Source organism: Bufo gargarizans, chromosome 3, assembly GCF_014858855.1.
Source record: "Bufo gargarizans isolate SCDJY-AF-19 chromosome 3, ASM1485885v1, whole genome shotgun sequence".
NCBI lineage: Eukaryota > Metazoa > Chordata > Amphibia > Anura > Bufonidae > Bufo > Bufo gargarizans.
In genome coordinates, this window is record NC_058082.1 from 15,556,369 (window position 1) to 15,569,880 (window position 13,512).

The window sequence follows — 13,512 nt, forward strand, 5'->3', positions numbered from 1 at the left end:
ATGATGTTCAGAAGCTGACAGATCTCTGCCCCAGCAGCATTCAACTTGTAAGGGGATCATACTTTGTATAAGGATCTTTTTGACCTGTGAGTTGTATACATGTCTCCCACCTAAGGTTGGTGGAAGGAATCAAGAAGGCTCAGTGTCATTTGGAACAAAGGCTCTTGATGTTCACACTTGAGGCAATATGCTTGGTAGTGGTGATCAATATGCTTGGTAGTGGTGATGATGCTGTCTAGGCCACTACTAAAACTATTTAGTTCTAGCAGCCTGGGTTGTCTGTTACTCCTGACCTGGTTTGTCTCACAGGTCCAGTAGCATGCAAGGGTGCAGTGACTAGTGATGAGCGGCAGGTGCCATATTCGATTTCGACGAAATTCGCGAATATTCGATAGAATATTCATTTTATATTCGTCGAAATCGAATATTCGTCATTATTCTAGTTATCGCGAATAATATGCGATTTAAAAAATCGCATATGCGATTTTTTTAATTTTTATTTTAATTTTTTTTTTTAAACTTAAAGGCTACTCTCCTATTGAAATCGCAAATGCGATTAATATAACACGAAATAATCGCATTTGCAATTTCAACGTAATTCTCAAATCCGACAGTACATTCTAGTATATGGAGATGTTACCATGGTGATGGGGACGCTCCATGAGCACGGAATATAGCAGGGATCAGCAACCTTCGGCACTCCAGCTGTCCAGCTGTGGTGCAACTACAACTCCCAGCATGCACACCTCCATGGCTGTTCTCAGGACTCCCAAAGAAGTGAATGGAGCATGCTGGGAGTCGTAGTTTGACAACAGCTGGAGTGCCGGAGGTTGCTGATCCCTGGAATATAGCATTACTAAGGTGAAATCGCAAATGCGATTATTTCGTGTTATATTAATCGCATTTGCGATTATCTATTTTTTATTTTATTTTTTACTATGGTTGGCTTCAATGGTAGAATTAGCGAATATGACGAATATATTCGTTATATTCCACAAAACGAATATACGAATGTATTCGTCATATTCCACAAAACGAAGATAACGAAGTATTCTGCGTCTCAGTTATATCTACCTATTCATCAACTTCGCTAATTCTAGCAATCATATAGGACAGTTTACTATAGAGACAGATAAGTATAATTCGCTATGCGATTATATTACTTTGCTTTTTTATATAAATAGATTATAATAATTATCAGGTATTATAATTTTTCTATTTATATAAAAAAAAAGCAGTCATATAATCGCATAGCGAATTATACTTAGCTGTCTCTATAGTAAACTTTCCTATATGATTGCTAGAATTAGCGAAGTTGATGAATAGGTAGATATAACTGAGATGCAGAATACTTAGTTATCTTCGTTTTGTGGAATATGACGAATACATTCGTATATTAGTTTTGTGGAATATAACGAATATATTCGTCATATTCGCTAATTCTACCATTGAAGCCAACCATAGTAAAAAAAAATAAAAAATAAAATCGCAAATGCGATTAATAGAACACGAAATAATCGCATTTGCGATTTTAACTTAGTAATGCTATATTCCATGCTCATGGGAACGTCTCCATATACTAGAATGTACTGTCGGATTTGAGAATTACGTTGAAATCGCAAATGCGATTATTTCGTGTTATATTAATCGCAATTGCGATTTCAACGTAATTCTCAAATCCGACAGTACATTCTAGTATATGGAGACGTTCCCATGGAGATGGGGACGCTCCATGAGCACGGAAGGCGGCAGAAGCAGCAACGGGCACTGACTGGAGCAGCCAGGAAGCCAGGAATCCAAAGGACAGGTAAGAACAACTTTAGGGAAGTGGGAAAGGAAAAAATATAACAATTAAAAAAAAAAAAAAAAAAAAAAAAGAAGAATATTCCAAATATCGAATTTATAGCACTATATTCGAAATATTCGCGAATTAGCGAAGTGCCGATATTCGCGGAAAAAATTCGCTATTCGAATATTCGCGCTCAACACTAGCAGTGACTAGGGAGTTTAAGTCAGCTACCCCTGTTCCAGGTTACCCTTCTGCTGGTGCAGGTGTTGCTGTGTCTCTGGTGCACTAACTTTCGAGTGCTACTCTCCTTCTCTTGCCAGTGGCAGTGTCTCCCAGCATTCATTCTTTGCTGCCATACTGCTTCTGATCATGAGATCTGCGTGGTACTGCTATCTCCTCACAGGAATTTTGAACATGACTCCTGCAGTGACTCTAACGCACCTGAGCCCTTGTCGTGTAAGAAACATCTAACCTCTTCTCCTCACATGAATTTTGAACATGACTCCTCCAGTGACTCTAACGCACCTGAGCCCTTGTCATGTAAGAAACTTCTAACCTCTTCTCCTCACAGGAATTTTGAACATGACTCCTCCAGTGACTCTAACGCACCTGAGCCCTTGTCGTGTAAGAAACATCTAACCTCTTCTCTTCACAGGAATTTTGAACATGACTCCTGCAGTGACTCTAACGCACCTGAGCCCTTGTCGTGTAAGAAACTTCTAACCTCTTCTCTTCACAGGAATTTTGAACATGACTCCTCCAGTGACTCTAACGCACCTGAGCCCTTGTCGTGTAAGAAACATCTAACCTCTTCTCTTCACAGGAATTTTGAACATGACTCCTGCAGTGACTCTAACGCACCTGAGCCCTTGTCGTGTAAGAAACTTCTAACCTCTTCTCTTCACAGGAATTTTGAACATGACTCCTCCAGTGACTCTAACGCACCTGAGCCCTTGTCGTGTAAGAAACTTCTAACCTCTTCTCCTCACAGGAATTTTGAACATGACTCCTCCAGTGACTCTAACGCACCTGAGCCCTTGTCGTGTAAGAAACTTCTAACCTCTTCTCCTCACAGGAATTTTGAACATGACTCCTCCAGTGACTCTAACGCACCTGAGCCCTTGTCATGTAAGAAACTTCTAACCTCTTCTCCTCACAGGAATTTTGAACATGACTCCTCCAGTGACTCTAACGCACCTGAGCCCTTGTCATGTAAGAAACTTCTAACCTCTTCCTTTCACTGTTCACAGTACAGTTTCTACAATAAGAGCATCAACATCCTGCCTGAGGGAATATGACACCCAGGGCTTCACTCCCACATCACAGGCTATCTATGACATCACCACTCTGTATATACAACTTATACATGGCATCCGTGCTCAGGACATTTAACCTGCAATACTGCACATACATTACTTAATCCCTCCTGACATTTCAGAAAACACATAATAGCATATTACATGGCGTATCATACATTGCCCACGCAACTGCAGGGAGATATAATGCAGCAAGTAAACAGCAGGCACTTTAAGGGTTAATTTCAGTCAACTCAGTTCAACAGTTCAACTCAGATGGTATTGTCACTGCAAAAGGGTCATAGGCAACCCATAGCGAGTCAACAGCAAATTAACACAATTGCAAAAAGACAATTTTTTTTTGTATGAGGGGCAAAGCATTTTCAGCCCTCTAAAAAGAGATTGCCTACCCCTTTTATATTGACAGCCTATTCTCAAGATAGACCATCAATATCTGATCCTCAGGGGGTGTACATACTGCTCCCCTGCCAATCAGCTGTTCGGGAGTATAGTGGATGGAGATGTGTAGCTGCGGCACCAGAGATACTGCAGAACAGCTGATTGGCACCTGTGCGGGGTGTTAGATTCCTTCTGATTACAAATTGATCCTGAAGATAGACCATCAATATAAAAGAAGAGGACATCCCCTTAAGGCCCTTCTATATGGGCTGATGCACAGGCAATTATTGAGGACAAACCTAATGTCCCCCATAATTAGTGTCCGGCTGGGTTCGTGCGGCCCACCAGAGGAAATTTTTCTCCAGGCCCAATTCCTATATCATTAAAGTTTTATAGACTTTGAGTCAAAGAAAAATATCCTAGTGGAAAATGATCGGCTCTACAAGCAGACAATTGTTTTTTTATTTCTTGGATCTTTAGGGGTTCATTATAGTATCAGTGTCTGGTCCCACTGGAGGGTCCTCTGGTTTTCTGGTGGGCCAGTCTGACCCTGCTGATAATTGTCTGATCGTAGGGGGAGGTGATTGTTCGATTTACATGAAGCAGTCATCCTTTCTCATTGGGGTGGATCATGGCTGCTGCAATTACTCGTCCCCATACAGATTCATTGTGTGCTGGTTTATACAGGACGATATATGGCACATAAATGGTGCGAACACCGTACGTTTGGTGACACAATTACACAGGCAATTATAGGGAACAAGTGCTCATTTAAACCCTCATCTCGAGATAATTACAATCTATGTCTGGGTCCTGAGGCTACAGCAATGAGAGAAGAGCAAACGATGAAGAGACTGAGATCTAAGAGCTGGAGAAGATGATGATGATGCAGATGGGGGCTGGCTGCTGGTAGAAAGTCCATTAAAAAGAGCTGTACGGAGAGCAAGAGCATCTCCTGGTATTCCTGAGAGGACATCAATAGAGAAGAGTCTACAATTGGGTCAATAACTGGTTAATTTATCCAGTGTCCCAGAGGAGAACAAACCAGATTATGGGGGGGATTTATCAAGCTGGTGTAAAGTAGAACTGGCTTAGAAGCAAAAAACAAAGAATGCAACAGCACTCTGCAAAGACAAATAATAAAGTAAATACAATTGTGCCACACTCACTATAGAAAATGTAAACTGCTAATGCTGCGTTATAAATGTGAGATTTTTGTCAAATACATTTTGTACAATATTACTTGTGCCCATCTGCCGGCGTCAAGGCAATCTCATTAAGATGAGAACCTAACACTAAATATCACTATTTACTGGTGCCATACCGGCCTCCATTACCTTCAGGGAGTGCAGGTTCCACATGCATGCCGAGCCCACAGTATATCATACCTCTCATGGTGCCACAGTGGCCTCCATTATATTCAGGGGATGCAGGCTCCACATGCATGCCGAAACCACACTATAATGTACCTCTTTGGTGCCTCACTGGCCTCCATTTTGTTCAGGGAAGCATGCTGAGCCATGCCACCTCTCCTGGTGCCAAAAAAAAAAGGAGATCCCATCCACTAACTATGGAGATGCTCTGAACTTCAGGAGGATCTTGGATGGAGGAGTGGAGAAGGAGATAACTGAATAGATACCAGGGTGTCTTGTATATAAAGACCATTTCTAGCCTCCTTTATACAGGTCCTTCTAAAAAAAATTGCATATTGTGATAAAGTTCATTATTTCCTGTAATGTACTGATAAACATTAGACTTTCATATATTTTAGATTCATTACACACAACTGAAGTAGTTCAAGCCTTTTATTGTTTTAATATTGATGATTTTGGCCACAGCTCATGAAAACCCAAAATTCCTATCTAAAAAAATTAGCATATTTCATCCGACCAATAAAAGAAAAGTGTTTTTTAATACAAAAAAAAGTCAACCTTCAAATAATGATGTTCAGTTATGCACTCAATACTTGGTCGGGAATCCTTTTGCAGAAATGACTTTTTCAATGCGGCGTGGCATGGAGGCATCAGCCTGTGGCACTGCTGAGGTGTTATGGAGGCCCAGGAGGCTTCAATGCGGCGTGGCATGGAGGCAATCAGCCTGTGGCACTGCTGAGGTGTTATGGAGGCCCAGGATGCTTCAATGCGGCGTGGCATGGAGGCAATCAGCCTGTGGCACTGCTGAAGTGTTATGGAGGCCCAGGATGCTTCACTGCGGCGTGGCATGGAGGCAATCAGCCTGTGGCACTGCTGAGGTGTTATGGAGGCCCAGGAGGCTTCACTGCGGTGTGGCATGGAGGCAATCAGCCTGTGGCACTGCTGAGGTGTTATGGAGGCCCAGGATGCTTCAATGCGGCGTGGCATGGAGGCAATCAGCCTGTGGCACTGCTGAGGTGTTATGGAGGCCCAGGATGCTTCGATAGCGGCCTTAAGCTCATCCAGAGTGTTGGGTCTTGCGTCTCTCAACTTTCTCTTCCCAATATCCCACAGATTCTCTATGGGGTTCAGGTCAGGAGAGTTGGCAGGCCAATTGAGCACAGTAAAACCATGGTCAGTAAACCATTTACCAGTGGTGTTGGCGCTGTGAGCAGGTGCCAGGTCGTGCTGAAAAATGACATCTTCATCTCCATAAAGCTTTTCAGCAGATGGAAGCATGAAGTGCTCCACAATCTCCTGATAGCGGCTGCATTGACCCTGCCCTTGATAAAACACAGTGGACCAACACCAGCAGCTGACATGGCCCCCAGACCATCACTGACTGTGGGGACTGGACACTGGACTTCAGGCATTTTGGCATTTCCCTCTCCCCAGTCTTCCTCCAGACTCTGGCACCTTGATTTCCGAATGACATGCAACAGTCCAGTGCTGCTTCTCTGTAGCCCAGGTCAGGCGCTTCTGCCGCTGTTTCTGGGGAATGCGGCACCTGTAGCCCATTTCCTGCACACGGGGGCTCTGGATGTTTCTACTCCAGACTCAGTCCACTGCTTCCGCAGGTCCCCCAAGGTCTGGAATCGATCCTTCTCCACAATCTTCCTCAGGGTCCGGTCACCTCTTCTCGTTGTGCAGCGTTTTCTGCCACACTTTTTCCTTCCCACAGACTTCCCACTGAGGTGCCTTGATACAGCACTCTGGGAACAGCCTATTCCTTCAGAAATTTCTTTCTGTGTCTTACCCTCTTGCTTGAGGGGTCAATGATGGCCTTCTGGACAGCAGTCAGGTTGGCAGTCTTACCCATGATTGCGGTTTTGAGTAATGAACCCGGCTGGGAGTTTTTAAAAGCCTCAGGAATCTTTTGCAGGTGTTTAGAGTTAATTAGTTGATTCAGATGATTAGGTTAATAGCTCGTTTAGAGAACCTTTTCATGATATGCTAATTTTTTGAGATAGGAATTTGGGGTTTTCATGAGCTGTGGCCAAACTCATCAATATTACAACAATAAAAGGCTTGAACTACTTCAGTTGTGTGTAATGAATCTAAAATATATGAAAGTCTAATGTTTATCAGTACATTACAGAAAATAATGAACTTTATCACAATATGCTAATTTTTTTTAGAAGGACCTGTATTCTGTGGATGCTCGTTTTTCAGGAAGTTAGCTCAGGGGCTGATTGTATCATATTTTCTGTGAATTTTGTGCAACTGTGTAGAAATTTGGTAGATCTGACTAGTGATATACCTGCACTTCCAGTAGTGAAGCTACTCACCAGTGTGACCAGGAGGAGGAGAAGATGAGGCTCAGGTACCCGAGGGAAGACTCAGTTCCTTTATATCAGTGAATGAGCAGCACAGGCAGAGCCTGCGGGACCAGAGTATTCACAGAGGAGATCAACATCAAATCATAGAAAAATAATGAGGGGGAGGTGGCAGAATATTAACTCTCAATGTGTTCACAGTAATGTTCTATCAGTTATATTCTTGGGAGCAGAGGTATAACTACCATAGCGGCAGACCATGTGACTGCTATGGGGCCCAGGGCATGAGGGGGCCCAGTCTTAGCTGGGATGTTGCTTAATACTGTGATTGTGTTTCATGTAAATTGTGCTTGTTCAGAAGTTCCAATAAAGTTGCATAGGGAGGGTGTGACGAGACCAATCTCGCCACATTGCATTGGAGAAGCCTGGTTGCCCGACTGTTTCCCTAAGACTATGGCCCCATGTTGAAACGCTTGATTTTTCCCTGCAAAGACATGAAAGCCGGGTCATTTGGTACTTGCCCTATGTGAACATTAATATCCCATATAGTTATCAAACACAAAAGTTCAAAGGTATATTGTATTGCCAATGCTATGCTAATAAACTAGAGATGCTTAGCAAATACATTTTGTACAAAATTATTTGAGCCTGTCTGCCACACGCCAAGGCGATCTCTATAAGACGGGTCCTAACACTAAACCTCACCTGTTGGGTGCCATAACAGCGACCATGAAATTCAGGAAGTGTAGGTCCCACATGCATGCCAAAATGGCCTCCAATGAATCCAGGGACTACAAATACCAGCATGAATGCTGAGCAAACTATGTACTCATGCTAATTAAAATCAGCCCATGACGCAACACAGGCCACAGGAGTGCATGACCAAATAGTAGTCAGCCACTTGTCACGGATGGTGTAACAGAAAACAAGAAGTTACAAATAAGGATCCGACTGGATTGATCCGAAACTAAGGAACAAAAGGGTGACCCCTATTTAAGCCCTGAAACTCTCCCTGTCTGCTCAGCCCATGCAAAGATCTCTATGATAGAAAATTGCATGCCCTCGTGCCTCGACTGTATGACACCTGAACACCCTATAATAGTAGGGGGAACATGACCACCGACTCCCTACACTTAATACGGAGGGAGTCAGGGTCACCTAGGATCAAGCAAACAGGAAAACACAAATCAATGAACAGACTTATCTGTAGAAGCCTCAGTTGTAGCATCCAGCATGTACACACTCCAGGAAGTTGTATAAACCGCAAAGTGATGCAGTATGGGAGGGGATTTAAAGGTATGCAATCAGTGCAACTAGATGACAGCTGAGAGAGGGAAACGAGATGACAAAACAAATGCAAAACAAAAGAACCTCAAGCAGGAGGTTCTGAAGAACGTCTGTCAGAGCTTCTCAGATGCCTGGAGGTGACATTACCCCTCCTTCTACGAGTGGACTCCGGACACTCAGAGCCCACCTTCTCAGGATGGGACCTATGGAAAGCCCTGATGAGATGAGTGGCCTTAATGTCCGTCACTGGGACCCAAATCCTCTCCTCAGGACCATAACCTTCCCAATGAACGAGGTACTGGAGAGAACCGCGGACAACACGAGAATCCACAATCCTAGAGACCTGAAATTCAAGATTACCATCAACCACAATCGGAGGAGGAGGCAAAGAGGAGGGTACAATGGGTTGGACATAAGGTTTTAATAGTGACTTATGAAAAACATTATGGATCTTCCAAGTCTGTGGAAGATCAAGACGGTAGGCAATAGGATTGATGACGGACAAGATTTTGTAAGGCCCAATAAACTTAGGACCCAACTTCCAGGAGGGAACCTTCAATTTTCGCATCAAGCTTGCCAATGGTAACAGATGGAATGTTTTTAGAGGATTTTTTCTTTTTGTTTCTTTATTACTCTCAAAAAACTGCCTGAATCTCCTAGAGGGACAAACATTTTGCCAAATGATTTATACCTCCACAACAGAAACAAACCCTCCTCTGAGAGCTTAATCCTCTATTGTCAGAGGCAGGCAAACCCAGCTGCATGAGCTCCTGCTCAGAGGGGATTGAGAAAGACTGAGACCCCTGCGCACTGAATGAGACTGCCGCACTGTCCTTGGACTGAGTATGACAGGAAGGAGTGATCTGTCCTCTCTCTCTAAGATGCCTGTCAATACGAACAGCCCGAGACATGGCAGAGTCCAAGGAGGTAGGTCTCTCATGAAAGGCAAATGCATCTTTTAATCCCTCTGAAAGACCATGGCAAAATTGACTTCGGAGTGCAGCATCATTCCAACCAGTATCAGCTGCCCATATCTCTGCGGACTGTTTACCCTGGCATAAAAGACGTAGTCTAGACTCAACCAGAGCAATATGATCCGGATCATCATATATCTGACCCAGGGCTAAAACAAATTCATCCACTGAACAGAGAGGCCGTGCCCCCACCGGCAGCGAAAAGGCCCAAGACTGAGCGTTATCCCTGAGCAGCGAGATGATGATCCCCACCCTCCGCTCCTCATCACCAGAGGAATGGGGAAGTAGGCAAAAATGGAGTTTGCAAGCCTCTCTAAAATAAACAAAATTCTTACTACCCCCGGAGAACGTATCCGGAAGCGAGATCTTAGGCTCAGAACAAACTCCATGAACGCAAGCTGAACCGGTCACCTGAAACTGAGATACAGTTTTACGGAGATATGCTACCTCCAATGAAAGACCCTGCATGTGTTCAGTCAAAAGTGAAACCGGATCCATGCTTGAGACGGTTTTGACGGTTTATAATGTCACGGATGGTGTAACAAAAAACAAGAAGTTACAAATAAGGATCCGACTGGCTTGATCCGAAACTAAGGAACAAAAGGGTGACCCCTATTTAAGCCCTGAAACTCTCCCTGTCTGCTCAGCCCATGCAAAGATCTCTATGATAAAAAATTGCATGCCCTCATGCCTCGACTGTATGACACCTGAACACCCTATAATAGTGAGGGGACACGACCACCGGCTCCCTACACTTAATACGGAGGGAGTCAGGGTCACCTAGGATCAAGCAAACAGGAAACACAAATCAATGAACAGACTTATCTGTAGAAGACTCAGTTGTAGCATCCAGCATGTACACACTCCAGGAAGTTGTATAAACCGCAAAGTGATGCAGTATGGGAGGGGATTTAAAGGGATGCAACCAGTGCAACTAGATGACAGCTGAGAGAGGGAAACGAGATGACAAAATGAAAGCAAAACAAAAGAACCTCAAGCAGGAGGTTCTGAAGAACGTCTGTCAGAGTTTCTCTGATGTCTGGCGGTGATTCCGCTACTCCCTAACAAACTACAAAACATGGAGCCCATTCGGATAACAAAAGACTATGTGAAAGATTTTGGCTCCATGGCGATTCTATTGTATTTGTGTAGTCTGAGTGCCATTCACTAATAATATGCACTCAGACCTGAGCTATCTGGGGATGTGTTACATGTCTGTGTTTACTGTAATGGTTGTGACATTGTATATTTAAATAGTGATTTCTGTCCTGTTGTCCCCATGTGTACAATGGCGATGTCCTTTTGTCCTGAGAGATAATTGAATTACTCCTTGGCTGTCTCCAGGGCAGAGAGGAGGAAACCAGGATGCATTGTGTGGATGTATTGTGTCTGTGTGTCCTGAATTGCTGCCTCTGCCCTTGGAGATAAATTGGATTACTTCCCAATTATCTCCAGGACAGAAGACATTGTGTAAAACTGTGTATTCTTCTGCCTGTGATAATTACATTAACCCATTGTGTAAGGTAATTGTATCACAGGCAGAGGGGAGGATTTTGTGTGGGAGTGTCTGAGTGTATTGTACGTGTTTATTGGTTGTTTTTACAAAACCCTGTTGGTGATACTAATGTGTATATAAGAACAATAAACACACAGCTCTGGCTGTCCACTGCTTTACCCTCAACACAGAACTTGGTCTCGTTCTTGGGGGGATTCACTGTATGCTGTTAGAGACTGATTGCTAGGAGTGTAAGTCACTTCCTATTCGTCTGCTAGCAGCTATTCGTGAGGTTCCGTTCGGAGTTTGGAGCATTCCCTTGTATGCCATTTGGGAGTTTGGTGTTGTGTAAGTAGCTGTGCCTGTAGCTCTGGAAGGGGAAGATCGCCTAAACGGTTTTAACCCTTTTTATGCCCGGGGTGCCGTAACAATTGGTGGCAAGCGCCTGGATCGTTCCCACATCCAGAAGGACAGCTACAGGAGACACCATTCCATGGATTTTACAATTTGAGGGCAACGCATGTCCTAGTACAGCGACCCTGACAGCACCAGTATGGAACCAGCAGTGGAGTACGATGAGGGTGTCATGGATGACCGAGATGCAATAAGGAAAGGCATCTGGTACCAGGCACTGGATATGGAGGAGTACCAGCTGGTCGGGAGGTTCCCCAAGGAAGACCAGCAGTTGCGGAAGCGAGTAGCCCTGCGGATACACTTCCTGGGAGAGCATGGTGAAGGAACTGGAAGACTTAGTATGACAGGAGATATGGCTGGAAGATGCCTACCATGCGCTTTGGTGGTATTGGGCACAGTACCTGCCCTGGACAGCCGAGCATGACAAGCTAGAGGGAGAGGAGTTGGATGGTCCTGGCTTGTTGTGGGAGACTTTTTCAGAGCCGGAGTTTGGGAGCCCTACGCAAGCCCGGTTCAGGGACCTCTTTGAGTGGCGGGAGAGCAGGTATGACTGGGACGACACTCACAAAATTGAGCAAGACCTGGTCCACCTGGTGACCCGGGAGATGGAGCTGTAACAGGACTACCAGCAGCTGTTCCACTCCAGTGAGAGGGCTCAGCGAGCGGGCAGAGTGTCAGACCTAGGTCCAGAGCCCTTCAGCTGGGCGGATATTGTGGAGGTTTACTGGGAAGAACCCCAGGTGGCCGGTGGAGATGGGACCAAGGTCTCTCCACCGGTCCTGCAGGGAATTGGGAGCCCAGTCTCCATCCCCCAGTGGCAGGCTGAGTTACAGGGGGCAGAGACAGTCGGTCCCGTCCCCCAGCGGCAATGTGATTTATTGGGAATTGGGAGCCCAGTCTCCATTCCCCAGCGGCAGGCTGAGTTACAGGGGAGAGAGACAGTCAGTCCTGTCCCCCAGCGGCAATGTGATTTATTGGGAATTGGTAGCCCAGTCTCCATTCCCCAGCGGCAGGCTGAGTTACAGGGGGCAGAGACAGTTGGTCCTGTCCCCCAGCTGCAATGTGATTTATTGGGAATTGGGAGCCCAGTCTCCATTCCCCAGCGGCAGGCTGAGTTACAGGGGGCAGAAACAGTCGGTCCTGTCCCCCCAGCGGCAATGTGATTTATTGGGAATTGGTAGCCCAGTCTCCATTCCCCAGCGGCAGGCTGAGTTACAGGGGGCAGAGACAGTTGGTCCTGTCCCCCAGCTGCAATGTGATTTATTGGGAATTGGTTGCCCAGTCTCCATTCCCCAGCGGCAGGCTGAGTTACAGGGGGCAGAGACAGTTGGTCCTGTCCCCCAGCTGCAATGTGATTTATTGGGAAATGGGAGCACAGTCTCCATTCCCCAGCGGCAGGCTGAGTTACAGGGGGCAGAGACAGTCGGTCCTGTCCCCCAGCAGCAGAGTGTTTTATTGGGAGAGGAGACCTTTGCCCTCCCACCCCAGCGGCAGAGTGTCCAGCAGGGAATAGAGAGCCCAGTTTCCTTTCCCCAGCAGCAGGACACCGCATTGGGAGACGGTCGGTCGCCCTCCCCAGAAGCTGGAAGTATGTATGGGAGAGGAGCTTGTTAACCCCTCTCCCCAGCGGCAGCTTAACCTACCAGGGGGAGACAGTAAGCCCCACAACAGTGCAGATGGGACCGTGGTCTCTGCACTTACAGCACAGGGGGTAGGGACAGTCTGTCCTGTGCCCCAGCAACAGGGCTGTTTAGCCAAAGGGGAGACAGTCAGTCTCCCCCTCCAACAACCAGGCTCCAACTAGGCTTCTTCCGTGGTAGCGCTGGCACCAGTACCGCTGGTCTCTGCCCACTCAGCAACCCACCAAGGCAGTCTACCAGTCCCCCACACAGCCGTATTGAGGCACATGGACATGGAGAGGTTTTTCCCTTGCTCAGGTGTAGTAACCATTTATTGTGGGTGGGCTGTAATGCTGTTTCTGTTTTGTGGGTGGGCTGCTGGACTAACGAGGGCACTGACTGGCAGAAAGTCAGATACCCTGTTAGTCTGTTTAGAAAAGGGGAGAGATATGACGAGACCAATCTCGCCACATTGCATTGGAGAAGCCTGGTTGCCCGCCTGCTTCCTTTAGACTATGGCCCCATGTTAAAACGCTTGATTTTCCCCTGCAA